This window comes from Meles meles, chromosome 10, assembly GCF_922984935.1.
Source record: "Meles meles chromosome 10, mMelMel3.1 paternal haplotype, whole genome shotgun sequence".
Taxonomy (NCBI): domain Eukaryota; kingdom Metazoa; phylum Chordata; class Mammalia; order Carnivora; family Mustelidae; genus Meles; species Meles meles.
This window is the reverse complement of record NC_060075.1, coordinates 48,915,066-48,942,610: the sequence shown is the minus strand read 5'-3', so window position 1 is coordinate 48,942,610 and position 27,545 is coordinate 48,915,066. Positions and strand designations below refer to the sequence as shown.

Genomic DNA, 27,545 nt, shown 5'->3' with positions numbered 1-27,545 from the left:
GGGGTTGAGAAGAACTTACAGAGGTTGCCATAAAGACAAAAAGGACATGGCAGGAACTGTGTCTGCTTTTGGAATTGGAGAAGGCAAGAATAAGGGGAATAAGAGAGCCAGAGGGTAGGGTTTGCAGAGAGGTTTCATGATGAGGAAAAAATTATGCATAAAAGGCAACAGTGTTGTGTTTAAAGCACAACAGAATGAAGCACAACAGACTAAAGCAAAAGGCAGTCCTTGGTGTTACTCTCTGAAGGTCACTTACGTTTGACTGGACCACAAACTCAGAAGTGACTTTTACCTTATTCCCTTGTCATAAAAACAGTGGAAGGGGCACCTGGGGGCTCGGTGGGTTAAGTACCTGCCTTCAGCTCAGGTCATGATCCCGGGGCCCTGGGATTGAGCCCCACATCGGGTTCTACCTCTGCCTCCCCCCAGACTTGTGCTCTCCATCTCAAATAAATAAATGAAATCTTTAAAAAATCAATAAAAACAGTGAAAACGTTGATAGACACAATAATGAAAAACATTAGTATCTATTAAGTGAGCTGAAGAAAAACTCTCATCAAATCAAATATTATGTTTTTTAAGTGCATTAATGACATGATTTATAGAAGGACTATACCTTCCACACAGACACAGATACTGGCTGATGTGTGAATAAGGAAAAACTTAAATTCCTAAAATAAAATTATAGCTCAACTCTGTTCTGGAAAACATACTTTCTTACTAGAGGACAGTCAGCAAGTGACTTTTAAAACTTTGCCATTATCGATTATTTTTTAAAAATCTCAAGTTATATCTCTCAAATAGACTCGGAACATTCTAGCTCTCCAGTGTGGAAACCGAGCAGCCTGAGGCGGCCTGGGACTAAAACACTGACTTGCACTGCCCTCTGCTGGTGCGCTGACCACATTTCAAGGCCCTTAGTTTACAGAGTTACCAAAAGGCACTACAGTATTTTGAACCAGCAAATTCAAGCCTAATTACTAAAAACAGGTTGTGGAAAATATTACTAAGTGACTTAAATACCATCTGCACCACATCAGGCACACATTCCTAATGAAAAGGGCACATGTGTGGGAAGAGGTGGTGCCAAATCACATCTGCTAACCTAATATAAAGGGGTTTTTTTTTACCCAACTCTTTTAAAATATGCATTAAATTCACAATAACGCCTTTAAATTGCCCCGTTTTCCTACCAACCCCTGTCATGCCAACCAACTTTTCAGAAAACAAAGTTAGTAAAAAAAAAAAAAAAAAAAATTAAATGCTGGCTTCACCACTGCATTTCAGGCTCTGCTTCAATCAGCTTAGCAATAAATAACTGCGTGGTACTGCAGTTTACAAAATTCATTTTCTAAGTATAGACTTTTTTTTTTTTTTTCATTTAGAAGCTGCTAATTTGCCAGAATGTTGCTGGAAAACATGCCATTTGTTTAAACACACACACATCAGCCTCCATTAAAATGATTACAGCATCATTCAAAAGTCTAAAGCATTTATTAGGTGTCTCTAATTCCACAGAGCATTTTCCTAAGCCCTGTATAAATGAGTTAAGCCAAATCCTTGCCTCAGCGTTTGTTGCCTAAAATAGATGAACTAATGCACATGGACACAATGGAACACACAGCCCAGGTACATGAACTTAAGTGAGGGTACCTATGTTTTGTCCTGAGGTAAAAACAAGGGAGTGTTCTGGGGAGCTGCATGTTCATAAAGGAGGGGGTGAGAGGAAATAACAGTTACCTAAAATTTGCACAGGAATACCTCTGGAAGGAGGTGGGATTCCAGGCACCAGATTGAAAAGGGGAAGAAGCCTTGGGGACATGGGAACAAGTCTGTGAGGTCTCCTGCACGGAGGAGTGGGACAATGACTCGAAGGGAATGAAGCTGAGAAATTCCGTGCTCTCCAGTGGCCACAGAGCATCTCTCCTTCACGAAGTCTAGGGCACTATGTATTTCTGCACAGGCACAATGGGCTCCAGACTCCCAGTACGCCTGGTGCAGATACAAGGTCAGCCCCGAGTCCCTAGCCTGCCCTGGTGAATGTGACCTGCTTTACAGGCCATCTTTTTTTTTTTTTTTTTTTTTTGAATGAGCTCTGTGCCCAAGGTGGAGCTTGAATTCACAACACTGAGATCAGGAATCCTCTCCTCAAGCAACTGAGCCAGCCAGGTGCCCTTCCAGGCCACCTTTGAGAGCTTAAACCTTCCTTCATGCAGGTAGGCAATGCCTAAAGTTCTTCCTCAGCTCGCTGAAGCATTTATTTTACTCAACGAACACCTCACCAGGGCCCAAGGCTCTTTAGAAATATTAACACATTAAATTCTCAGAACCATTCTATAATATAGGCATGATTATTAAATTCTCAATTTTACATATGAGAAAACTGAGGCACACAGCAGTTAATGCTTTACCCAAATTCACACAATTAGAAAGCGGTGGAGCCAGGAATCAAACCCAGGCATTGTGATTGTGAGTCTGGGTTCGTAACTGCTATGCTGTGTCCCAGAACATGATACACGTTAGACTATCCAAGCAGAAAAAATACCGGATAGTCAAGATAAGTTTTGCTGTGGAAACAATCCCCAAACCCACAAGGCTTATTTCTTGTTCACATTTCTTGACCATTGGGAGATGCCAATCACTACACAAGAGGGACAAGGGGACCCTAAAGAACCTCGGGTTGGCGAGTATACGCTCATGCCCAGATGGGGCACACATCATTTCCCACTCAAAACTCGCACTGGCTGGAACCAATCATACGGACCCAGCCACTTTGATTCAACCAATCAAATGATGCAATCCCAGCCAAGGGGCTGGGGAGTGTGTTCCTACTATGTGCCCAGGAAACAGAAATGGAAATAATGAGCAAACCACCATAAAAGACTCCCCCCAAACAAGTAATGCCACATTTCTGGTAAACAAATATGACATTGTCAGCCCACTCACGTATGTCCAATCATTTTTCCACTTGCAGTAATGGATTTTCATGGTGTCAGGCATCCAATCAAGCAGGACCAGCTCATTCAGGCATTTGTTCATCCGTTTCCAAAAGTGGTTACCAAGCAGCATACTAGTCAGTCTTGCTGGGAAAGCCCACATACACACCGTGTGCAAACACTCGATAACAATGGCAAACATACAAGGATACTAAACGAATACATATACCGCACACGTGGGAAAAGATTAGCAATCCAAAAGCAATGTGCCTTTTCAAGGAAATAAGGCTTTATGTGGCTTTTATGATGGAAGCCCAGAACCACAGACACACATATGAGCAGGGAAGAGAGGCTGGCTGGCAAGCCTAGAACAGAGAACATTCTCGGGAGAGAGAGCTGTTCAGAAATGGTGTCCTATGGCTGGGAGATAAAGAAGACAGCATGAAGTCTGGTCCCATGAACTTGTCTCACCAGCACCACATTCTAACACACTGAATTAACAGAGCTGGGACGAAACCCGGACCTTCTAGATTTTCATTAACGACTGATCTGATCGGTGAAATGGCAATGCGCTGCCTGAAAACGAGGCTTTCATGATACGATGTGTCAATTCACCAACTACGCTGGATGCTTGAATATGAAGTAAAATCATATTACCATAGGAGAATCCATTTCCCCTCTGCTTACTTCTGAAAGCGGAATATGAAATTTGGATTTTTAACTAGAACAAATACTGGAAAAGAACAAACACAGAAAGGCTCAGATTTGGGGGGAAAAAGGTATATTTGAGCAGTGCTACATTTCTAGACATTTTTTCTCTTTAAGTCTCAGAGCTATTTTTATAAATTAAAGAATCTGCGAACTTAAAAAAAACATAAACCAAAAATCTAGTCCGGACACACCTTGGAGAAAAACGTGAACACAGAGAAGTGAAGTTTCTTGTTCAAGGCCACACAGCTCATGCAGAACCGGAGGGGACTTGTACCCAGCTCCCCAGATTCCTAGCTCCATGTACTCTTCCCGCTATTATGCAACTATTCCCGAGCAAACCTGTGGCCTTAAATGGTGGCAGTAAACGTGAATAAGCATGTGGCACAGCTGACTTCAAAAGTACTGACAAACCCAGATTCTGCACAAGTCAGAACAGTGACGACTGCTTCTTCTATTTTAAATCCCCTTGTATCAGAAAACACAAATTTTCTATTGTGTCATTTAAAAATAAGGTTAAAAACCAAGGATAAGGCAGTGTTTTTCAAAAACGAGGTCAATCAAGTCAGCAGGTCACAACCAGCATTTTTTTCTCTTTTTTTAAAATAAGACGGAATACATACTTACTCAGGCTGTATTTTCATTTACCAGATACAGACTAATTTCTCTGGTTAGAGCCTTTGCCCAAGACTCACAAGCCATAAACAACTACCTTTTACTGCCATTTAAGTAAAACACCGTATTCTGAGCAAACAAGCTTCGAGCGTATTCAGTCCAGGGAGGCCTGTGAGAAATACATGGGGTGTTGCCCCTTCCGGCTTCTCTCCTTAGCACCATGCCCCAGAGGATGAAGTGAGGGGCAGAGGTCTGAGCAATAGAGCTTTGCAATACTGAGCTCAGAATTCCATCCTGCAGGGATGGGAGCCCACCGCTGCATGGGACACCACCTGAAACGGGCCTGGAACAGCGCTCTTGAGTGAAGACCAAAGTCAAGGAAAACCAGTGAGTTACAACCCACCCCGTAGAGGTGGAAGGAGGAAAAGAGACAAAGGTTCAAAGTTGCAATCAAGAATTACAGTGGAGATGGCAGCTCTTTTTTTTCTTAACTTTTGATTTTTTTAAATCATGACATTAATCAGCTATGCAGGGATAGGGACCTGGGCAAACAAGAAGTGCCCTCAAGGAGCAAAATTCAGGGCGACACGTGCAGACGGTTCTATTTCTGTACATACTTCTCTAGGTAAGTACAAGGTTTCCTGCCTAAAATATTTTCTTTGTACTGCGTGTTACTCCACCATTTAGATACCGCACAGAGGCTGGCAGGCAAGGTTTCTTATGGAAGTATTTAAGAATCTCCAGGGAAGGGCACCTGGGTGGCTTGGTTGGTTAAGCATCTGATCTTGGTTTAGGCTCAGGTCATGATCTCAGGTTGGTGAGATCGAGCCCTGAGCCCTGCATCGGGCTCCAAGCTGGGTGGGAAGCCTGCTGAAGATTCTCTCCTTCTCCGTCTGCCCTTCACTGTGCCCTCTCCTCTCTCTCTCTCAAAAAAAAAAAAAGAGAGAGAGACTGGGTTTAAATACTGATGGCTTATTCTTCGTGGTTGGTAGGAGGCAAGGTCGTCTGCTGAAAATGTGGAGTGAGGTAGTGAGGTCAGATTTTGGGGAGTGGGAGAGATTGCTGATACCTGCTGCCAACTCGGAAAAGTCTGGAGGGATGTGGGCAGTAGTATTCGACAGAAGGTAGAGTAAGCCGGTTGATGGCACATTCCTCGGGTCCTTGCCCTACGCCAGCAGTGTTCCAATGTCTACACCCTGCCTTTCTCCTTTCCTGATTCTCATTCCCTTCCTCTACCTCCAGGGCCTCGTTCACCACATCATCATCTTTTCCCATCAGTACTTAAATCTGACCGCTTGCTCGTCTTTAAAAAGGCATAGGAAAACCATCCCTATCTCTCTACTTCCCAGGCTTGATTCTGGAGAGCCTGGTCTGCACAAAGGTCTCCCAATCCTACCCACACTCTCAGCACCTTCAACTTCAGATTCCAAGTTCCCTGAACCAGCTTTATCGGAAGTAAAAATGACCTCATTTTTACTAACTCCCTCAGCAGAGTGCAGTATATGGAGAACCCATCGACCCATCCTGAAACCCCACCTTCCCTTCACTTCTGTGCACATGCTCTCCTGCTTCACCATTGAGCTCCACCATCTTCCTCGCCTTCTTCTTCTCGGTTTTCAGCTGTTGGTTTTACTCTCCTCCCAGCGCCCTGCTCTTCTGAGTGCACGGATTCTCCCTTTGGGCAAGCTCATCTGCTCCTACAATGTCCGTTCCCATCAATGTGACGCTGTTGCAGAAATCTGTGCTTGGCTTCTACTGGACCATCACTCATCCACATACTCTCTTGTCAGTGTCCATCACAAGTCTACCCCCCACTGTGTGGCCCCCATTTCAGGCAAGGAATTACCAACTGACGTTAATAAATAAGCCCCACTAACCATAACAGCTCTAATAGAATGTAAATTCCATATTGGAACAAAAGAGTGCTCGCTTTTTCTTTCAGGACTCCCTGTCACTAAAGCATACCTAGATTCTAGTTCCTTTGAACGTGGGAATGCTTTGTAACATGTCCCACTGGGGATAAGGAAATGTTAGGATTCACAATTCAGTATTTGATGGTAACAGGTGATGAAAAGCGACGATGGTACTGGCAACAGCTAATACTACACACTTACAGCACATCAGGCCCCATGCTGAGCCCACCACACAGTACTTCGTCTGATCATCATGAAACTCTGAGGACAGCACTTACTATTCCCAGAGCATCTGGAATGTCCATAAAAGTCCCGTAAGCATGCCCAGATTCCTCCTCTGAAATTGTTCACAAAACAGAGCTAAATGTTCTTAACTGAGTGTCCTCTCTCTCTCGCTCTCTCTGTCTCAGCCATAGCAAGCAGCCGGAGGTACTTTAACTTTTCCTAATAAGCAACAGGGCAAAGAGGACCAGAACTGAAAGCTGCCAGCCCCACTTTCCCCTGACTGGGTTATTGCTGACACGCTGGCCTACATGACTTAGGATAATGTGGGGATTATTTGCATTACTGGAACGGAAATTCTCCTTCTAGTCAAAGAGGCTAGTATATACTTTAAGCAAATGTCCAATGTCTTGTTTCTTCCCTCCCCCCAAGAGATGGATTGATTTATTTGAGAGAGAGCGTGCAAGCACACACTCATGAGCATGAGTAAGGGCAGAGGAAGAGGGAGAGAATCTCAAGCATATTCCTCAGTGGGCGCAGAGCCTGATGGGAGGTTAAATCCCATGACCCATGAGATCATGACCTGAACTGAAACCAAGAGTTGGCTGCCTGACTGAGCCCCCCAGGCAACCCCAACATCTTGTTTCTTATCCTATATTCAGCCAACACACCTCCACCCCAAAATTTCAATACTAAAAGGTTTGGGACTTAAAAAAAGAAAACCTGTACTTGGACTGACTGAAAAAAAATGCTATGTAATTTTCACTGTCTATTCACAACTTCCAGCAAGACTAAAAAGCATTTTTTACAGCTAATAAATTCCAGTTTAGAAAGGTTAAATTTTCTAAGCTTTGGAATCTCACCAAAATGGGGGAGAGTGAGTGTACAAGATGGAACAGCTTTTTAACATATTTTCAAAAGCTAGCCAGTGACAAAAACAGAACTGATGAATAAGAAAGGGTCTTCACTTTCCTACAAAGAGATCTGGCTTTTTAGTCTCCAAGATTTTGGTGCTTAGAATTCTACTTGGCCAGCCTCAATACTGGGAACAGCCAAGAGAAGTTTCTGTGCTCCCTAAGGGAGGGGAAGCACACTAAACATCCTGTTCTTTTTAATGGTTCTGACGATATATATCCAAGTACTTGAAGTCAAGTTTTTGAAAGATGTTTGCTTCATTCTGCTAATTAGTCTGAAATCCAATGTTGGAAGGAAGAGAAATGGACAGTATGTTCCATACGCCCAATTCAGTAAAAGGGAGAAAGACAAGTTCTAAAGAGAGGATGAGTGGAGAAATCCATCAGTGTTAGTAAGTAAGAGTAATACTTCTATTCATAAATCAAGTTCAAAATATGCTATAAACCAGAACTTATAAAAGAACACATGAGAGCATTTCTATAAACCACAATCCCTACATGAACTCTGGGTTTTAGATTAGTATCTTTGGGCTCGCCTAAAACTTCTGCAAAGTAAACCCTACAAATCCACATGAAAAACTGTTTTCTTTCTGAAATTATTGATTGTTCAGGTAGAGCTTATGTAGATGTAACTAACAGGATATATTTATTACCGAACGAGGAAGTTTCTGGCTTCTAAACCGGAATGGGTACATTCAGAGGCATGGAGGTTAGGTCTCTGACACCATCCAACCACAAAGGATGACTCCGCAAGTTTATTTTCATTTACTGTTCTGTAGTTTAGAGATGGCATGTTAGGTTCTATAAGCAGCAGGACTAGCTCCTAGGAGAGAGCTCAATTTGGCGTAACCCGCCACAGAGGTACGTTGATTCTGACTGCTCTGGTCACAAACCTAAGGGAGTCAGGGAAGGGTCAAGAAAACAGGATCACAAGATCGTCACCAGCCATGCACTGCTTTTAAAATCTCTGGCCAATATTCTGAAAAGCAAAGGGCTGCCTGGAAGTGAAGAATGAGAATAACTCGACCAAGTCTGTGGAAAGTGATCCCAGGTCCACCGAGAAGCAGGTCTGGGGCATCTGTGCGGAGGGACCATGTTCTGAGTTGGATGAAAAATGGGAACGGAAGAAGCAAACCTGTAAGCGGCACCTACCGACTTTTGAAATAAAGATTAAACTCTTACTTAATCTAGCCTAGAGCTGGCGGTACCAGCTCCTCAGAGGTTATGTAATCTGAGCACCTAAAAAGAGAATAATATAGAAATAATCTTTACAAAACCACACGTTTTCAGTATTGCTTTGAAGTGTGATGTTTAATGACTTCATGAACGAAACAATCAAGTTCCCCAATTCTACAAGGAACAATGGAACTCCTGAAAATACAGAAGGTCCCCTTTTATTCTCCCCTGGCTGCATTAGCTTTGCAAACAATACCAGAACTGTGATTTCAAACACAATTCACCTGATACGCCTGCCACTGCAGCTCGTCCACATTTGAACTCCTGCTATGTGCTGTATTAAGCACGTCTGTAACACAGACACCGGGTTAGAAACCACACCCTACACGTTACTTATTTATATATATTACATGTTCTATATTAAATGTATTCCACCATAAGAATACCTAACAAAACTGAATGCACAAGAAGGTCTGAAAAGGCAATCACAGAAGATACTGACATATTTAAAGTTCAAAACCCCTCAAAGCGTGTCCCTGGTATATTTGACAATCTGCAAAAAATCCAAACACATATTTAACAAATGAGCTGAAATATCACTTTTTTTTTTTTTTTTAAGCCCGAAGGGAATCAATAGACTAGGGGTCCTTCAAGATGCAGAAGTTTTTGTTTGTAACATAGTAAACCTCAAGGGCTAGAATCCTGATTCTCCGCATGTTGTCTCATGAACCACAGCTGGATAAATCGAGCCTCATCAAATACGTCTCAGCGACCAGGGTGGCAGGGGGGCCGCTCTGGTTGGGAAGCAGGGTGACAACAAGCCCACCTCCAGCAGCTGCTTCCTCCCAGCCTCCTGCCTGCATGGCTCCCCTGAAAAGGCAAGAGGGAGGCAGGGAGATAACAGCCCAGCTGAGTAAGGGGTCAAAGAGGAAAATACATTGAGAGACGAGAGATGGACAGAGCAGAACACTGCAGGCCTTGGAGCTGGACAGACGGGGCCCACATTCATCTCACTCCAACCTTTGCTGCAACCCCACTATGAGCTAGGGTCTCTCTCTTGGGGTCTCAACTACAGGAATGTAAATAACAGCATTTCCCCCAGAGGACTGTTGTCAGAAATAAATGACACATTCCATGTAAAATGGTTGGTAGCAGTGTCTTGCCCACAGTAGGACTCAGTGAACACAAACACTCCCACGATCATCATTTTCCTATTTATGGGTTGAGTAATTCCTATACATGCTTTCTAGATTACCTCTTAACATCGCAATTTTGGCAAACTATAATAGATATCCAGGTGTGATTGCTTTAAAAAAAGATTAAAAAGTTACATAATATGCATACCATGATAGATACTCATGACATATTATTGGTTTTAAAAAGATTCTTCAAAAATAAAAACATTCTAAAAAATATATTTAGCACAGAATCAGTCCTTTGAAAAGAACATATATGTCTACAACTATGGCTGGAAAAAGTCTAGAAAGACACACGCCAACTTGTGAGCATGGTCATCTCTGAGTGATGCAATTATTATTAAGGAGTTTCCTTTTTTCCCTTTGCTCACCTTTTTTTCTAATCATTCCACAATGAATATACATTACATATTTATATAAAAGATAACAGGAGAGTAAAATATTCACACAAGCCTGGGACACAGCGCTCAAACAGTAGGACCAGCACAAAGATGACAATCTAATGCACCAAGCGCGAGATGACCTCAAACAGCACACAAAGGTCAAGTATGGCCAGGGGCCTCTCCTGGCAGAAAGACAGTGTACTTGACTTTGAGCCCTAGCCCAGCTGTCTCCTCACCACAGCCCTTGGTGAGTCATTTATCGTGGCCTCTATCTATGACTGACTGATTGATGGAATTGGATCGGACCCACAGTAACAATGACGGGATGACCATCCCTCTGCCTTGCTACACCCCGGCTTGGCTTCCAGCCCTTCCCCCCACCACCTTTCCTCCCACCTCCCTGGCAGCTCCATCTCTGTCTCCTTTACCAGTTCAGCCAGTCTCTTGGCTTCTTGCTGTTCCAGTACCTAGGACTCAACCCCTGACCTCTTCCCCACTATATCTATTCTCACCTCCGAGGAGATCTCATTCACTCCATGAATTCAGTTCCACCTATCCCCTCAACTATTCTTAAATGTCTATCTTTAGCTCTGACCTCCCCCGAATTCCAGACTGGACTATCAAGAACTCCCCCTGGAGGTAATCATTTAGAGGTCTCATGGGCATTGAAAGTACAATAGTGTGACCCAAACCAAGGTCACCATCTGCCTCCAGGCCTCAACCTATTCTTCCTGATCACCCTTGATGAGGTAACCAAATCCTTCTAGTGGCTCAGGTCAAACACTTTGGAGTCATCCTTGACTTCATTCTTTGTCTCATGCCCTAAACCCAAACCAACCTACCCTACCTCTAAGATCTACCCAGAACCCTACCACATCACACCACCTTCAGAGCCACGACCCTGGTCCAGAACCATCACCTCTGTTCTGGGTTATTGCAACAACTCCCCAGTCAATCTCCTGCATCCACCATTCCCTCTCCAGTCTGTTCTGAACCTGGCAGCTGGAGTGAGGCTATTAAAGTGCCATCCTCCCACTCAAACTCCCAAGTGGCTCTCCATCTCCCATAGATAAAATGCCAGAATCCTTGCACTGGCCTACGTGTGTATACCCCCACTTCATCTCCCACTCCCCTCTTCTTCGCACTGGCTCCTGCCCCGCAGGCCTCCCTGCAGTTCTCCCTCGCTATCTTCTTATCTCCTTCAGGCCATTACTCCAATGCCTTCTCACCAAAGTGATTTCCCAACCATGCAATTGAAGTCTGGTGACAAAGCTCCCCTACCCACACACCCCTTATCCTCCTTCCCTGTCTTACTTTTCTCCATAACAGTTTCCACGGCCGCCCGACATCACTTCCTTTATTCACGGTCTGTCTTCCCACAGCTAGGACAGAGGGCCACAAAAGCTGGAATCTGTTTTATTGTTTTGCTCCTAACTGTATCCCCGGTACCAAAAACAGGGTCCAGCACATAGCAGACACTGAATAAATAGGTACTGAGGACATAAGTAGGATTAAATGTTTCCTGTCCTCATTTCTGTCAGAGTTAGGTGACATTTTGGAAAGGATTAGGTTCAGAGATCCACTCAATGTCTAACCTAGAAATGATGGTCTTACTCACAAGAGGGGACTTTTGTCTTCCCTTGGAGAAGAAGAGAATGGGGAAGGGACAATTAAGACGAAGAATGCCCAATCCCCCTTCACGGTGTCAGAAATACTGCGGAACCTCCACACAACTCAGGGGGACAGGACTCTGTCCTTGACTTCTGCTTGGCCCTGATCATATAATCAAGTCTCACCCAGGGTGGGTTTCTCTCTCTCTCTCTTTCTTTCTTTCTTTTTTTTTTTTTTTTTTACGATTTTATTTGAGAGAGAGAGATAGAGCACGAACAGGGAGAAGGAGACACCAGGCTTCCCACTGAGAGGGAGCCGGTGCAGGACTTGTTCCCAGGATCCTGGGATCATGACCTGAACCTAAGGCAGACACTTAACCGACTGAGCCAACCAGGCGCCCCAGGGGGTTTCTGTGTAAATTCTCAAAGGTTGGGTTCAGCTCAGTGGTCTCAATGGGAAACCAAGAGTATACAAAATACTCTGGGAACTCTAGGGGATACAGACAATAGCATGTTTCATTATAACACCCCCAGAATTACTCTTGGAAGCACCAAACAGAAACGGTACAGAGTTAGGACTCTTCTAAATGTAAATGTTCCTCAGGCAGTAGAAAACTCAGCTTGAAGACAGATTTGCTAACCTCTACTCCATCTTGGCTAGAATGATTGTTTACAACTCCTCTCCACAAGCTCCCAAGAAACCACGGCCCTTCACAGGCTAATAACAGTACCTGCTACTTGCAAAACTAACATTTAGTTCCTGCAGCTAAACTGCAAAGCACTGTGAATCCTGGTGAGGAAGGCAATTAATCTAATTGATCCAAACATGTGAGGATTTTCAGGTGGGTCAAAGTGCAACCCGGAACACCTGCACCCAGCGACAACGCCCCAGTGGGGGTGAAGTAAGGCAGTCCCATCATGGTCCACCTACCAGTTTTAGAAAAGGATTTCATCACCTTCCCTCCAGCCCCTTCTAGAAAGAAGCAACTTGTAAAATTATATCCTATTAAAGACCCTATCATCAAAACTGACCAATTTAGCATTTAACTTAATTGTAAGATTTTGCTTATCAGCAACACACCAAGCCTGACGGGTTCCTCTGCTATCATTACGTTGAGACTGCATTCCCCAGGAAGGAGGACCAAGATAGTTTTAACCAAAAAGAATTAAGTGGCTACAGAAAAAGCTTTCCTTTCTCACTTTATGTAAATGACTAATTAGTTGAGACTACTGCTTCGAATCCTCATCAAGCTTGGCTTTCTTTTCTTCATTAAAAACAAAACAAAAAACCAAGATAATTTGCGTGTGGACTCTCTTCCAGAGGCAAAAATGCATTCCCAGGAAGAATGAAATGTAACAGAAAACTGTTCTAAGGACACACAGGGAAGCCCACGATCCATTCTAAGAGCCAATCCAAGCACAGGTGGAGGTTTTCAGCAGGCATCAAGAATAATCTTCATGTGGGGTCACCTGGTGGCTCAGTCAGGTGAGCACCTGCCTTCACCGTGGGTCATGATCAAGGGGTCTTGGGATCGAGTCCTGCATTGGGCTCCCTGTTAAGCACTGGGGGGAGGGGGCGTCTGCTTCTCCCTCTCTCTGTACCCCCTCACTCATACTTGTGCGTGCTCTCTCTCTCTCAAATAAATAAAATCTTCAAAAAAAAAAAAAAGAATCTCCATGTGGATGGTGTCTTCGAGTCTACTTCAGCATATGAAATATGTTATGATAGTGAAACTAGAGAAAATGAATGAATCCGTATCAGACCAGATGACAAACACAGAAACTCTCTAATATTGCTCACATGACTTGTTTTTCTTCCAAACAGCGGTGATTTTTTTTTTCCATTTGCTTTTCACTCCACACTGAATTTGGTATTTTCACCACATGAGTTGGGAAATCTGGACTTCATGTTCCAATAGCCACTCCCTCTGTCAGCCTCCCCCCCCGAGACATGCACCTGACGAGATGGGCATTGGTGCCCCATGGTAGCACGTCGTCATGTCAATAAATAGAACCCGAGTGTTAGAGGACGACACCAGTTTCTAGGGAGAAACAAGACCTGACACATGTTACTACCTCATTATACATCCAGGCCTTCTGCCAAGCAGAAGGAACAGAGGATCACCTTTTAACATAAACACCGCAGGCCTTTCTTGCTATGAGGATCAAGTCCAGTATATTTATTTCATTTACCACACGGTCATTTTCCCTCCACTGGAAAGGACAGCCAGTGAATAAAAGCCATGCTCGTTCAGCATTATGCTTGAGAATTTTAAACAAACCAGTGAGGCGAATCACTTATGGTTTTCATACCAGGCATACCTCCGAGAGGCTCTATATAAATACTTCTTTCAGCTCAGAACACGGTCCAGGCCATTATGAAATTCTGTACTCCATGTGAGCAAGAGACATAGAATGATCCCAAAGCTAGGAAATGCAAGTTCGCACGTTTGCACTTCCGTCTTCCACAGGGGCCCTGGGGTCTAGTGGGCTATCCCAGACTGGTACTGGAGAAACCCGAGGTTATGGAGTTTTGGATTTAGCAAAGATATTTAAATTCTACCCCAGCTGCTCTGTCTCAGGAAAAGGTGACCACAACGTTTTAACGGCAGCAGGAGCGTCTAAACTAAAGCAGCGGCAGCTGACCCAAGCGGCAAACAAAAACCCAAAAGACTCCACTGCAAAACTGCTAAAACTTGTACAGGAATTCAGTAAAGTGTCAGGATATAAAATCAATGCACAGAAATCAGTTGCATTTCTCTACACCAACAACAAGACAGAAGAAAGAGAAATTAAGGAATCAATCCCATTTACAATTGCACCCAAAACTATAAGAATAATCCTTATATATATATATATAATTTATACATATATAAATATATATATGTATAAATATATATAAACAAATAATCCTAAAATTTATATGGAACCAGAAAAGATCTCGAATAGCCAAAGGAATATTGAAAAAGAAAGCCAAAGTTGGTGGCATCACAATTCCGGACTTCAAGCTCTATTACAAAGCTGTCATCATCAAGACAGCATGGTACTGGCACAAAAACAGACACATAGATCAATGGAACAGAATAGAGAGCCCAGAAATAGACCTTCAACTCTATGGTCAACTAATCTTCGACAAAGCAGGAAAGAATGTCCAATGGAAAAAAGACAGCCTCTTCAACAAATGGTGCTGGGAAAATTGGACAGCCACATGCAGAAAAATGAAATTAGACGACTTCCTTACACCACACACGAAAATAGACTCAAAATGGATGAAGGACCTCAATGTGAGACAGGAATCCATCAAAATCCTTGAGGAGAACACAGGCAGCAACCTCTTCGACCTCAGCCATAGCAACATCTTCCTAGGAACATCGGCAAAGGCAAGGGAAGCAAGGGCAAAAATGAATTATTGGGATTTCATCAAGATCAAAAGCTTTTGCACAGCAAAGGAAACAGTTAACAAAACCAAAAGACAACTGACAGAATGGGAGAAGATATTTGTAAACGACATATCAGATAAAGGGCTAGTGTCCAAAATCTATAAGGAACTTAGCAAACTCAACACCCAAAGAACAAACAATCCAATCAAGAAATGGGCAGAGGACATGAACAGACATTTCTGCAAAGAAGACATCCAGATGGCCAACAGACACACGAAAAAGTGCTCCACATCACTCGGCATCAGGGAAATACAAATCAAAACCACAATGAGATATCACCTCACACCAGTCAGAATGGCTAAAATTAACAAGTCAGGAAATGACAGATGCTGGCGAGGATGTGGAGAAAGGGGTACCCTCCTACACTGTTGGTGGGAATGCAAGCTGGTGCAACCACTCTGGAAAACAGCATGGAGGTTCCTCAAAATGTTGAAAATAGAACTATCCTATGACCCAGCAATTGCACTACTGGGTATTTACCCTAAAGATACAAACGTAGTGATCCGAAGGGGCACGTGCACCCGAATGTTTATAGCAGCAATGTCTACAATAGCCAAACTATGGAAAGAACCTAGATGTCCATCAACAGATGAATGGATAAAGAAGATGTGGTATATATACACAATGGAATACTAGGCAGCCATCAAAAGAAATGAAATCTTGCCATTTGCGACGACGTGGATGGAACTAGAGGGTATCATGCTTAGTGAAATAAGTCAATCGGAGAAAGACAAATATCATATGATCTCCTTGATATGAGGACGTGGAGATGCAACATGGGGGTTAGGGGGATAGGAGAAGAATAAATGAAACAGGATGGGATTGGGAGGGAGACAAACCATAAGTGACTCTTAATCTCACAAAACAAACTGGGGGGTGCTGGGGGGAAGTGGGGTTGGGAGAGGGGGAGGGGGGTTATGAACATTGGGGAGGGTGTGTGCTATGGTGAGTGCTGTGAAGTGTGTAAACCTGGCGATTCACAGACCTGTACCCCTGGGGATAAAAATACATTATATGTTTATAAAAAAATAAGAAATAAAAAAATTTTTAAAAAATTCATTATTCAAACCAGATGCTGTTTTTTTAATATTCATTTCAATGATGAACTGTTTTAATTCTCTTTTATTTTGAATATGTAATATAAAGCAGGCAAATCATTACATTAATAAAGACACACTTGAAATTTGTAAAGTTGGTTTGAAAAAGAACTGAATGTAAGAAACCTGTTTTCCCAAGTTCATTGCCAAGAGCATTTTTGTCTTTTTTAATCATGTGACAAAAGAAATGCAACAGTGAGTTTAAGCAAGACCAATTATGAACAATGAAATTACCCTTTAATGATAATCAGCCCCAAATCTTGATTACTACCAGCTCGAATTATCTGGTTAAGGCATACAGGGCACCGAGTTCATCTATCTCCAATGAGAATGAAGGCTGGGCCCCTCAAGGTGCATGGTCAGATAAGATGGGGGAGCAGGGATGGAAGGAGAGGGGGCCAACCGCACAGATCTCAAGTGCCAAACAGAAAGCAGAATCCTCATAAAAATGTTTACTAAGCACAAAAGTTATTTTTTAGAAGAAGCCTGATGATGATCTCCCTCTTAAAAAAGATTATTCTTTCTCTTGTCAGAAGAATGATGAGGAACAGATCTCCTCCCCAGGAAAAAAGAGAGCATCTGTAGCTGGGTGGATCCCAGTTGAAGGGGAGAGAAGACTGAGGGGAATGGAGCCCAGAAAGCAGACTTTGGCCTTGAGATAGAATCCCAAAGCCAAAGGGGGAACCATCCTCCAGTTTGGGGCTCCGAAGAGCAGCTAGTAAGGACCACGACTGTGGGGCAATCACTGCATTCTAGCACAACTATAACAGACACCCTCCTCTTCTCAACTAGGCATGCTTGTGTGCGGATTCAACACCAGACAGTTGCAAAAGAAAATCTCCGTTCATACTGGAGTTCTAAATCCTACGTACCAAAACCCACTTTGAGCCAGATGCCTGTTGGGCACCAGCATTCATTCGCCTCTTGTAATGCTCACAGCCCAGGAGGTGTTGACAACTCATTCTACTGAAAATGCAGCTCAAAGAGGTGACATCACCTGCCCATGCCACTAGGTAACTGGGAGTCCTGAGCTCAGGCATGTTTTTCTAGGCACCCCCCCTTTTTTTCTAGTCCCTTGAAGAGGGACTCTTCTCTCTTACCCTACCAGCCCTCAAAGTTTTGCAAAGAAAGGACTCTTCATTCAGTGGATTTATCTGCGTGGAGAGAGTATGTGAATCACTGTATAAAAAATAAACAGATCCTAAACAATGGTAAGGAAGCTTCTAAAATCTGGGTGTGAACCTGAGCACTTTCAGTTACTCAACGAAGGAGAAGTTTCTTGCAAAATTCTTTTTCCTTCTAAAACCTCTTTGCTTCAGAGATCCTGAATTTTCCATTTATTACTCTTTTTCTCTTTCACGCAAAAGCTCAAGTCCCCACAAGCAGAAGAGAAGGACGATGGAAATCTTAACAAGCAGCAATGACTTTGCGCAGAGACGGGTCACCGAAGTCAAGAACCCACGAACAAGACCGTGGAGAACTTCATTACCTCGGCTCGCAGCCTTCTTGTGGCTGGCCAGGATCCACCGGCGCCTTCACCTCCTGGCAACCACCCGCCACCTTTACCTTCTGGAAACACGGGCCTGCGGCCAGGCCGGAGATTTCTGCTCTCTGACTGAACACAAACACCTCTCAGCTTCCAGTCTGAACACAGCCCTGAAGCCTGGGACACACTGTGGGTTTGGTGCTACTGATGTCTCTGCAGTTTGTAATCTGCCTGTTTAATTAAAACTAGAACATTCCAAAGAGGCCTATTCTTAACCAAGAGAAGACCCATGGGGTTTGAACTTGCCTTTGCTAACCCACAGACCAAACAGAAGCACCAGCCAGGCAAACGGGGCATGGTGTGCTCTCAACAAAACAGAACCAGCCTCATGTTCCTAGTGACTTTTTCGAAGTTTATTTCCAGGCAGTTTCAGGGAATTTTTATATCCTTTTTCATCTGCATTCTTTAGTAACTTCTGGATGAGTTCCGACCCTGAGGAGTTCACAGTCTGATGAGGGAGACAACACCTTGAAAAAAATTAATGGCAGTATTAGGTGGTGGAACACAGAGGGACACCAAGTGCTAGAAGGAAACAGGACAGAGGAACGAGGAAGAGTCCATCAAAGAAGGGGCCACACAAACTAGCTTTACAAAATTAGTAGGGAGTTCTCAAGGCAATGAAATGAAGGTTCTGGAACACTGCAAGCAGAAGGGACAGTGCATTCAAAGACTCACATTTATGAAGAAGCCGGCAGTTCGAGCAGTGAAGAGAAGCAGTGTTTACACATGAAGGGAGATGGGGAGCTAATAAAGGAAGCATCTCAGAGACCATTACAAAGGGTCTCTATAGGCAACTCAGAGTCAATGAAGGTTTTAAAGCATGTTCAGTTGGTTTTTTGTTTTTCTTTTTTTAAGAAAGTAATTCTAGCAGACATGCCAAGGGTAGACAGTTTATGTCAGTGCCATGCAATAAATAAATAAAATAAAATAAAATGTGGGCCACAGAGCCAAGCCACATCTATAATTTTACATTTTTTAGTAGCCACATCTAAGGGGGAAAATTTTGAAATTAATTTAATAATATAGTTATTAAAATATAACCCAATCAAAATCCAAACTATTATCATACAACATGTAGTCAATATTTTTTTAAATTTTATTAATGAGATAGTTCACATTCTTTTTTTCTTGTCATATGTCTTTTAGATCTGGCACACTTAACAGCACATCCAAAAGTGAATAAGCCCCATTTCAAGTGCTCAGATGTGGCCAGTGATTACCCTATTGAACAGAGAGCTCTAGATAAACTAAACGCAAGACCCACTTAGGATACTGCAGCCAAGAGTTCAAACAAGGGATGCTAAAGATCTGGACAGATACTTCTAGCCCTTGAACATATGCTAAACTGCCACCAAAATGCCATTTTACAAATATGTAACTTGTTGTTTTGTTTTAAAGATTTTATTTATTAGAGAGAGAGAGAGTGTGCTTACCTGCTTGCAAGCAAGGTGGGGAAAAGAAGCAGACACTCTGTTAAGCAGGGAGCCTGTCCCAGGACACCAGGATCATGACCTGAGTCAAAGGCAGATGCTTAACCCACTGAGCCACTCAGGCACCCCATGTTTTGTTTTTTCTTTAAAGATTTATTTGAGGGCACCTGGGTGGCTCAGTAGGTTGAAGCCTCTGCCTTCCACTCGGGTCATGATCTCCAGGTCCTGGGATCGAGTCCCGCATCAAGCTCCCTGCTCAGTGCGGAGCCTGCTTTCCCCCACTCTCTCTGCCTGCCTCTCTGCCTACTTGTGATCTCTGTCTGTCAAATGAACAAAATCTTAAAAAAAAAAAAAAAAAAAAAGATTTATTTGAGTGGGGGAGGGGCAGTGGGAGAGAGAGAGAGAGAATCCTCAAGCACACCCCCACTGATCACAGAGCCTGAGGGGCTAAATCCCATGGCCCCCACGGACCCTGAGATCATGAACTAAGAATTGACCACTCAGCCAATTAGGCCATCCATGCAACACCACTTTTTGTTTTGAATAGACAATTCACATGGTTCATAAACAAAAATACAACAGGGTATCTAACAAACAGTACTGCTCCTACCTTTCTTCTGTCTACCCCATCCCCCCACCTCCGCCATTGAAGACAACCATTTCTACTGAATTTCTTTTGTTTATCCTTTCAATGTTTCTTCATGCAGATACAAGCAGATATGAATGGAAACTCCAATTCTGTTCCTTTTCTACACCAAGGTAACATACTACATATTCTGTTCTGTGCCTTGCTTTTTTCATTTAATCATATCTTAAAGATCTTTCCATATTACTGTATAAAGAGTTTCTGTGTTTTCTTTAAATGTTACACAATATTCAATTGTATGAATGGATCACAGTTTATTTCACCAGCCTTCTACTAATGGATACTTGAATTGTTTCCAGTCTCTTCTATTACAAACAACGGTCTAATGAAAACCTCCTATATACGTCACTTTATATGTATTCAGATGTACCTGCAGGGAAAAATTACCAGAGCCAAATTGCTGGGTCAAAGGATAATTGCATTTGTAATCCTGATAGATACTGCCAAACTGGCCTTCATAAGGGCTGTGGTATTTTGTAATCTCGCAAGAAGTACAATGACAATTTTTCCACATCTGACCAACAATATATAATTATCACACTTTAAAATTTTTGCCAATCTGATAAAGTGAAAAGTACTACTTCAACACAGTCTAAATCTGTGTTTCTCTTATTATGTTGGAGTTTGAAGATCTTTTCTTTGGTATAAAGACAACCTGTATTTCATGTTCTGTGAACATGTCCTTTACCTGTTTTTCTATTGGTCTGCAAGTCATTTCCTTATTCATTTGTAGGAGCTCTTTGTATAGAGATTTACCCCTTGCCCCACTACAAATATTTTTTTCCCTGATTGTGATTTGTCCTTTGAATTTACTTATTGCAGTTTTTACCAGGTAAAGTTTTTATGCAAATTAATCAACATTTTTCTTTTATGTTTTCTGAATTTTAAGTCATACTAAAAATGCCATCTTCTTATAAAGGAATTTACCATGTTTTTCTAGTCCTTTTATGATTTTATTTACTTTTTTAAAGATTTATTTATTCGACAGAGAGGAAGAGAGAGAGAGCAAGAGCATACATCCGGGAGCTCAGTGGGGAGGGGCAGAGGGAGAGAATCTCAAGCAGACTCCTGGCTGAGGGCAGAGCCCAAGTTGGGGCTCGATCTCATGATCCTGAGATCATGACCTGAGCCGAAATCAAGAATCATACACTTAATTGACTGAACCACCTAGGCGCCCCTCTAATCCTTTTATGATTTTACTAAGATATGAATATACACTTAAATTTTGAAATACTTGTTATAAATATCATTTTTTACTTTTTCCAACTGAGGTAGATCAGACATTTTATAAATTGCCTTCCTGATTTCTTCCTTCTTTCTTCATCATCATTCTTTTGCATATCACAGGAATCATCATATAAAATGAACCAAATCAAGGTGGAGTTTAACCAAACTCATCTTTTTCCATATTCCTAACCACTTGGCCCAGTATCATATACTAAATATTTCATCACTATATCACTGGAAACATAATTTTTAAATACTTTTCTATTTGTGTAGAAGGTAACCTGGATTTTTATAAACTCATGGTTCTAATTCTTTAGTCTAGACACCACAGAGGTAAATACAATTTATGTTATTCAGTTTATTTATGAAAACTGCCAAGTTTCATGAAATTGCATCCATCCAGCACTGCCCTTCCTCCCACATCATCAATATCTTTTCAACAGATGCTTGACTTGAAGAGATCTACAGGTGCAGACTGCCACTGAGAAATTTATAGTGTGGAAGTTGCTAAATTATTTTTCACAATAATATGTTTAAAAGGCAAGCATTACACCAAAATTAAAGTTTGGCAAAACTCTTCACCTCTTGATCTCCGGGTTGTGAATTCAAGCCCCACGTCGGTTGTAAAGCTTAGTAAGTAAGTAAATACAATACAGTACAATATCAGATTTTTGGGGATGCCTGGCTGGCTCAGTTGGTAGTACATGTGACTCTTAACCTCAGGGTTTTAAGTTTGCCACCCCCCCCCCCCGTTGCATTTGCATGCAGAGACTTTTTTTTTTTTTAATCTTTAAAAACAAGGAGTTTGGCAAAACTGTCATCAATGACAGAATTCTAGATTATCCAAGTTCATTTTATATGCTCACAAAGGTGACATTCAAAAGATTTATGAAAAAAAGAAAGAGAGAGAGAGAAAGAGAGAAAAAAAAAATAAAAAGCCCAGAAAAGCAGTTCAGAAAATATCTGGTCCACCTCAGCTGGAAAAGAGAAGAGTGATTTTTTTTTTTTTTTTTTTTTTTGCATTTTCATAAAGGTAAATAGAAACAGGGGCACCTGGGTGGCTGAGTCAGTTAAGTGTCTGCCTTTGGCTCTGGTCATGATCCTGGGATTGAGCCCCACATCTAAGACTAAGCTCCTTCTCCCTCTGCTTGTGCTCTGTCAAATGATTAAATAAAATCTTTTAAAAATTAAAATATGGAACGCTTCACAAATTTGCCTGTCATCCTTGCACAGGGCCATGTAATGTTCTCTGTAACGTTCCAACTTCAGTATATGTGCTGCCAAAATGAAATTGAGAAATAATATTCTTTAACAAGGACTTAACATTCCCAATTATTTCTCTTCAGAAGTTTCCAGTAAACTGGAATTTTTACAGTAAAAAGAAGTATAGTATTATATGGTAAATGCTCTTCTACTCCAATATTCATTCCTATCATGCAGATCAGCATCCTTCAAGTTTTATCCAATCAATGCACGCTCCACATTATTTCCCTGACACTTGAGGTTGTAAAATCCGTTATCAGAGTTCAGTTTCCAATAGATTTACACATCTGCACACACATGCACACCACAATGCTATAAGTAGCACATCCTTCAAGAATAGCAAAGGGATCAGTTCCTACAGGGGATGCTCATGTACTAGAGATAAATTATAAAATCTTACACAGGGGATAATAATACCAGAAAAATAAAGACAACAACAAAATGGTCCTACATAGGAAATAAAGGAAATGCTGGGAAAGTGGGAGAGGGGGTCCTATGGAAGAAAAGCTCCCCCAAAAAGGAAGCATAGTTCCTGAGACCTCTGTGGTGTTTCTTTCTTCTTCTTCTTCTTCTTCTTCTTTTAGATTTTATTTATTCATTCGACAGAGAGAGAGAGAGAAAGAGCAAAGACAGGCAGCATGGCAGGCAGAGGGAGGGGAAGACTCCCCACTGAGCAGGGAGCCTGATACAAGGCTGGATCCCAAGACTCTAACATCATGACCTGAGCCGAAGGCAGACACTTAACCGACTGAGCCACAAAGGTACCCCCTCTTTTTTTTTTTTTTTTAAGATTTATTTATTTGAGACAGAAAGAGAGTGAACAGGTGGGGTGGGGGCAGTTAGGGAGAGGGAAAGAGAGTCTTAAGCAGACTCTGTGCTAAACACAGAGCCTGACATGGTGCTCAATCCCACAACCTTGAGATCACGACCTGAGCTAAAACCAAGAGTGGGGCGCTTAACCTCCTGTACCACCCAGGAGCCCCAACCTCAGTGATGCTTCTAAAAGAAACAGAGCTGGGACGCCTGGGTGGCTCAGTGGTTTAAGCCACTGCCTTTGGCTCAGGTCATGATCTCAGGGTCCTGGGATCGAGTCCCGCATCGGGCTCTCTGCTCGGCAGGGAGCCTGCTTCCCTCTCTCTCACTTTGCCTGCCTCTCTGCCTACTTGTGATCTTTCTCTGTCAAATAAATAAATAAAATCTTAAAAAAAAAAAAAAAAAAAGAAAAGAAAAGAAACAGAGCTGAAATGGAAGCCAAGAGTCCTGTGAACACAGAGCTCCTTCTGACATGGCCTCCCTGTCTCCTGACACCCCTCACCCTTCAAGCTGCTGCTTCCCACATCAGCCTGCGGACTCAGGAGAAAGACTCACAAACCTGATCTCTGGCCCTGAAATGACGCTCTTGAATTTCGACCTCTTTTTAATCTGCAAATTCCTAATGAAGGCAATTCACCCCCGGATCATACCTAAGAACCTAAAACTAACCACAAATGCCTACTGCCCCTGCCCTCCAATAAAACTCTATCTTATTATCTCCATCAATTATATTATTTTCCAACTTACTTGAACTCCTTCATAGCACCTTACACTTTAGGCATCTTCTAACTCTCTCCACACCCTACAACAGCCACTCACCAAGTCTTTCTCTGGGATATCCCCCATCCTGGCTTCCCATTTGTTTCCAACTTCAGACCGTCCTTATGACCAGGAGCCTGTGCCTACTTCCACCACTCTTCACTCTTCACTGATTTCCTTCTTTACTCACCTTCTCTCCTACACATGATTCTACAAACAATCACATGTACCTTTCCTAAATGGTACCAAAACCTCCAGTGTTCCCCATTACTCCTGTGACAGCCTGAAACCGTGTCAGTGATCGTTTCATTCATTTGACAAATATTTAGTGAGTCCCCCTTTTGGACAGGCATGATTCTAGGCATTAGGGACATATCACTGAACAGACAAAATTGCTACATAATCTTATCTTAACCTATTTTTTCCAGCCCTTCACCCCACTAGTCTTCTAGATAATTATAAACATTATCTATAAATAAATCTATACCAGAAGTTACATTCTGGTATACTGATATATTCAATGATACCTTAAAAAACCCTACTACCTATTGGATCCAGTAGTGAACAAGACACATGCAGCTTTTCCTCTATGTCCCAATCTGATCTCCTTTCACCTTTCTGCTCTGAAAATCTTCCCCTTTCCCTGCCCACCCCAAAATACTCAACCCAAACCATCCAACTTAAATAAAGACTTTCTTGGGCAATGACGCCCACAGCAGGGACCACCAGTCCTTCTCGTGACACCTTTATCTTGTACAGTGCTTCTGGGTATGTGTGTGTGCGGGGCGGTTCTTTTTATGGGTTTCATTGATCTCCCTAATTACTACAGAGATCTCTGAAGACCAGATACCTGTTCTCTTCTTTGCACTTGGTAGGATTTCCAAAATCACAGAACACTACTGCCAAAGGAAATATCTGACACCAGTTCTTCAAACCCATCTTGCTGCTTGAGAAAGTTGAGGCTTTGGGAGGTTATATCATAGTATCAAGTGCTTTAAAAAAAAAAAAAAAAAGTGAATAAATATTAATTGCAGACTGGCAGGCATCCTTTTCTTTGTCCCTAGGGATGGAGGAAGATGGCTGCACTATCGCTTGCATGCAATTCTCTCCTCCTGGGATCCATGCATGTGCTCCCACACTGTCTGACAATTTGCTGAGAGCTACTGCCCAGCAGAGGCCTAACGCCCTTCAGCTTCGTGGATCCACCTAGTTCTACACGGCTGCCCTCTTTCCAACGGTCTACTGCCTGTGGTTAGCTGGAGATCTCAGTGATGCTAAACACGGAGACCCTAGGTTTTCCAGACGCTAGACTGCTCTCCCTCGCTAGACTGCTCTCCCTCTCTGCCCCAGGGCTTCCTTTAGCCTATCATATCAATGCTTGACCTTCCACCCTGGTCAGGGAGCTGTCCCTGCTGGAAGCCAGAGAGCTCTCGAAGGGAGAGAGCTGGTAACAGGAGGAGCACACAGGTAGAGGTTAATGGAGCCGTAATTAAAAGTTATCTACAAGGGCAAAATCAGCACAGCCCTGTGAGAAGTACAATTTAGAACAGGCTAGCGGAGTCCACATGTTATCTACAAAGCAACGAGATTTTGTAGCATGATGCAGGAATGCCAGGATTTTTAGCACGAGCTCCCATTCCTATCCCCTATCTTCAGGTCATTCCCTCCACACTATTCATACAGAATTCAAAGAGGCATGTGTGATCCTTTCTACCCATTCCTCTGACCTACTGAAATGGCAATGGTACTCAGTAATGCTTCCTGAATCTTTTACAAATGAAAGGCCAGTTTGCCCTTTGCTTGAGCTGGAAAAAGTTAAATTTAACAGAAGCAGCCAATATACATGTGGTCAATGCAGATAAGAGTGGCTCATGTTTGTCTGATTCTCTGGGGGACCCAGAAGGACTGATAATACTTAATTGGCCACAGATTATGAAGTCCATGTTCATTAAATTAGACTGGAGGTAATTGCCCTTCACATGTTGTTTTAAGCAGCTGTTCCATTATTCACAAGTAAATCTGTGGCCTCAATGTATAATAATCCCTCGATGTCATGGTCTTCTGGTATAGCTGAATCCCATAACCTTGGAGGCCACTAACAGTTCTCGCTCAAGTGCACTCTGGACCTGGAAGGATAGTTTGGAGGGAAGGAAATCCTGGTTTTCAAGATCAAAGAATATTCCTCACATTTATGAAAACCTTCAAAATATAGAAACTTCCCACCCAACAGTAGCTAGAAAGTAGTCTTGTTTGTTTCTCTCTAATAAACGAATTATTAAAAGCAGAAAAAGAAAAATGTTCTAAGCTCCAGAATCTTCTTCCATCTGATTTTAACTTCTTTGGGGGAAAGAAATACGGATTCATGCCCAAACCCAGACCACAGGCCCATCCCTCAGATGTCAGAGACAGAGCTGATGAGGTGTCTCTCACATGCCCCATCCCCTCTCTCCTGGTGCAGTTTTCCTCGCCTTCCCCCACAGCACTCAGGACATCTTCCATCCAGCTTGGACTGCCCACCATGTCTGGAAAGTGCTCTGCAGCTCAGCTTCTGTGATTATCTGAACCATGCTGACCCAGACTTAGCCACCCTGACCCAGGTCAGTGACCCAGACCATGGGCTGGGACTCTTTCTGGTCTCCCCTACCTCAAGCTGAGGTCGATTCAGGCAACTAGAGTGATGCCGGGCTAGTGGTCAGTCTTTTAAGGAATCCTGCCAGGTCTCGCAGAGGAGGAGGAGACAGAGGCCGGGGCCTGGCATGTCAGTGCAGACAGCCTTCTTTAGCCACGGACCTGAGCAGATGAAACACCAGTGAATCACTGCCTCTAAGGTTATCTCAACCCTCATGCACCAGCCACCAACACCACCCACTCAGTAACACAGCACTTTCATTCATTCATTCATTCGTTCGTTCATTCATTCACTCCCTCATTCACTGTTTAATGAGTCCCTGCATAGATGGAGGCAGATAAATCTCAAAATTGCACATCCTAGTTAGCCTGAACCCGCTGAAGTACAACCTTCCATTAACTGGAATGATGGGGTTCCTTCATGTAAGTGACATTCAAGCCATACTAAACATACCAAGTTACTGATATTCTGTCTAAAAATATCTCTCCTTCTCTACCAAAAGAACTCCACTATCTTTATACGGAAAAATACAGATGTCCCTTCCCTGGGAAGCCTTTCCCAGCTCCTCCAGTCTTCTTAGAAGACTTCCCAGCTACATCTCCCACACCTTCCTTTAATCTTTCCTCTAGCTATACTGCCCTTTTCTCACTTTCTGCCCTCCACGTTAAGTCCCTTTCTGCCTCAGGGACTTTACACATGCCGTCTGTGATGTTGATGTTCCTGCCCATATTCGAACTCATGACTGACCCCAGCGCCACAGCCTCTGCTGCTTCCCTCCCTTTATCAAAGTAAGCCTCTCCAGCCTTCAGATAGCTGAACAGGAAACCCATCCCTGAGCCCCACCATTATTCACCTCATAGTCTCACAGGCCTTTCCTTCCCTGCGCTTATCACAGCTGTCCTGTTGGAACGGTGATACGGTGATATTATTTATTACAGGTGATACAGTGATATTATTTATTAAAGTCCATCTCCTCACAGGGCACCTGGGTGGCTCAGTGGGTTAAGCCTCTGCCTGCAGCT

General features: G+C 42.8%; 1 protein-coding gene and 1 non-coding gene across 2 annotated transcripts in view; both read right to left on the bottom strand.

The window, feature by feature from the left end:
* JAZF1 (JAZF zinc finger 1) overlaps positions 1-27,545 on the bottom strand; it is a 315,462-nt gene that overhangs the window by 232,938 nt on the left and 54,979 nt on the right. The window lies entirely within an intron of this gene.
* Positions 22,248-22,349, bottom strand: LOC123952388. The gene has a single exon (XR_006820638.1). It is a non-coding gene; the product is annotated as a U6 spliceosomal RNA (small nuclear RNA).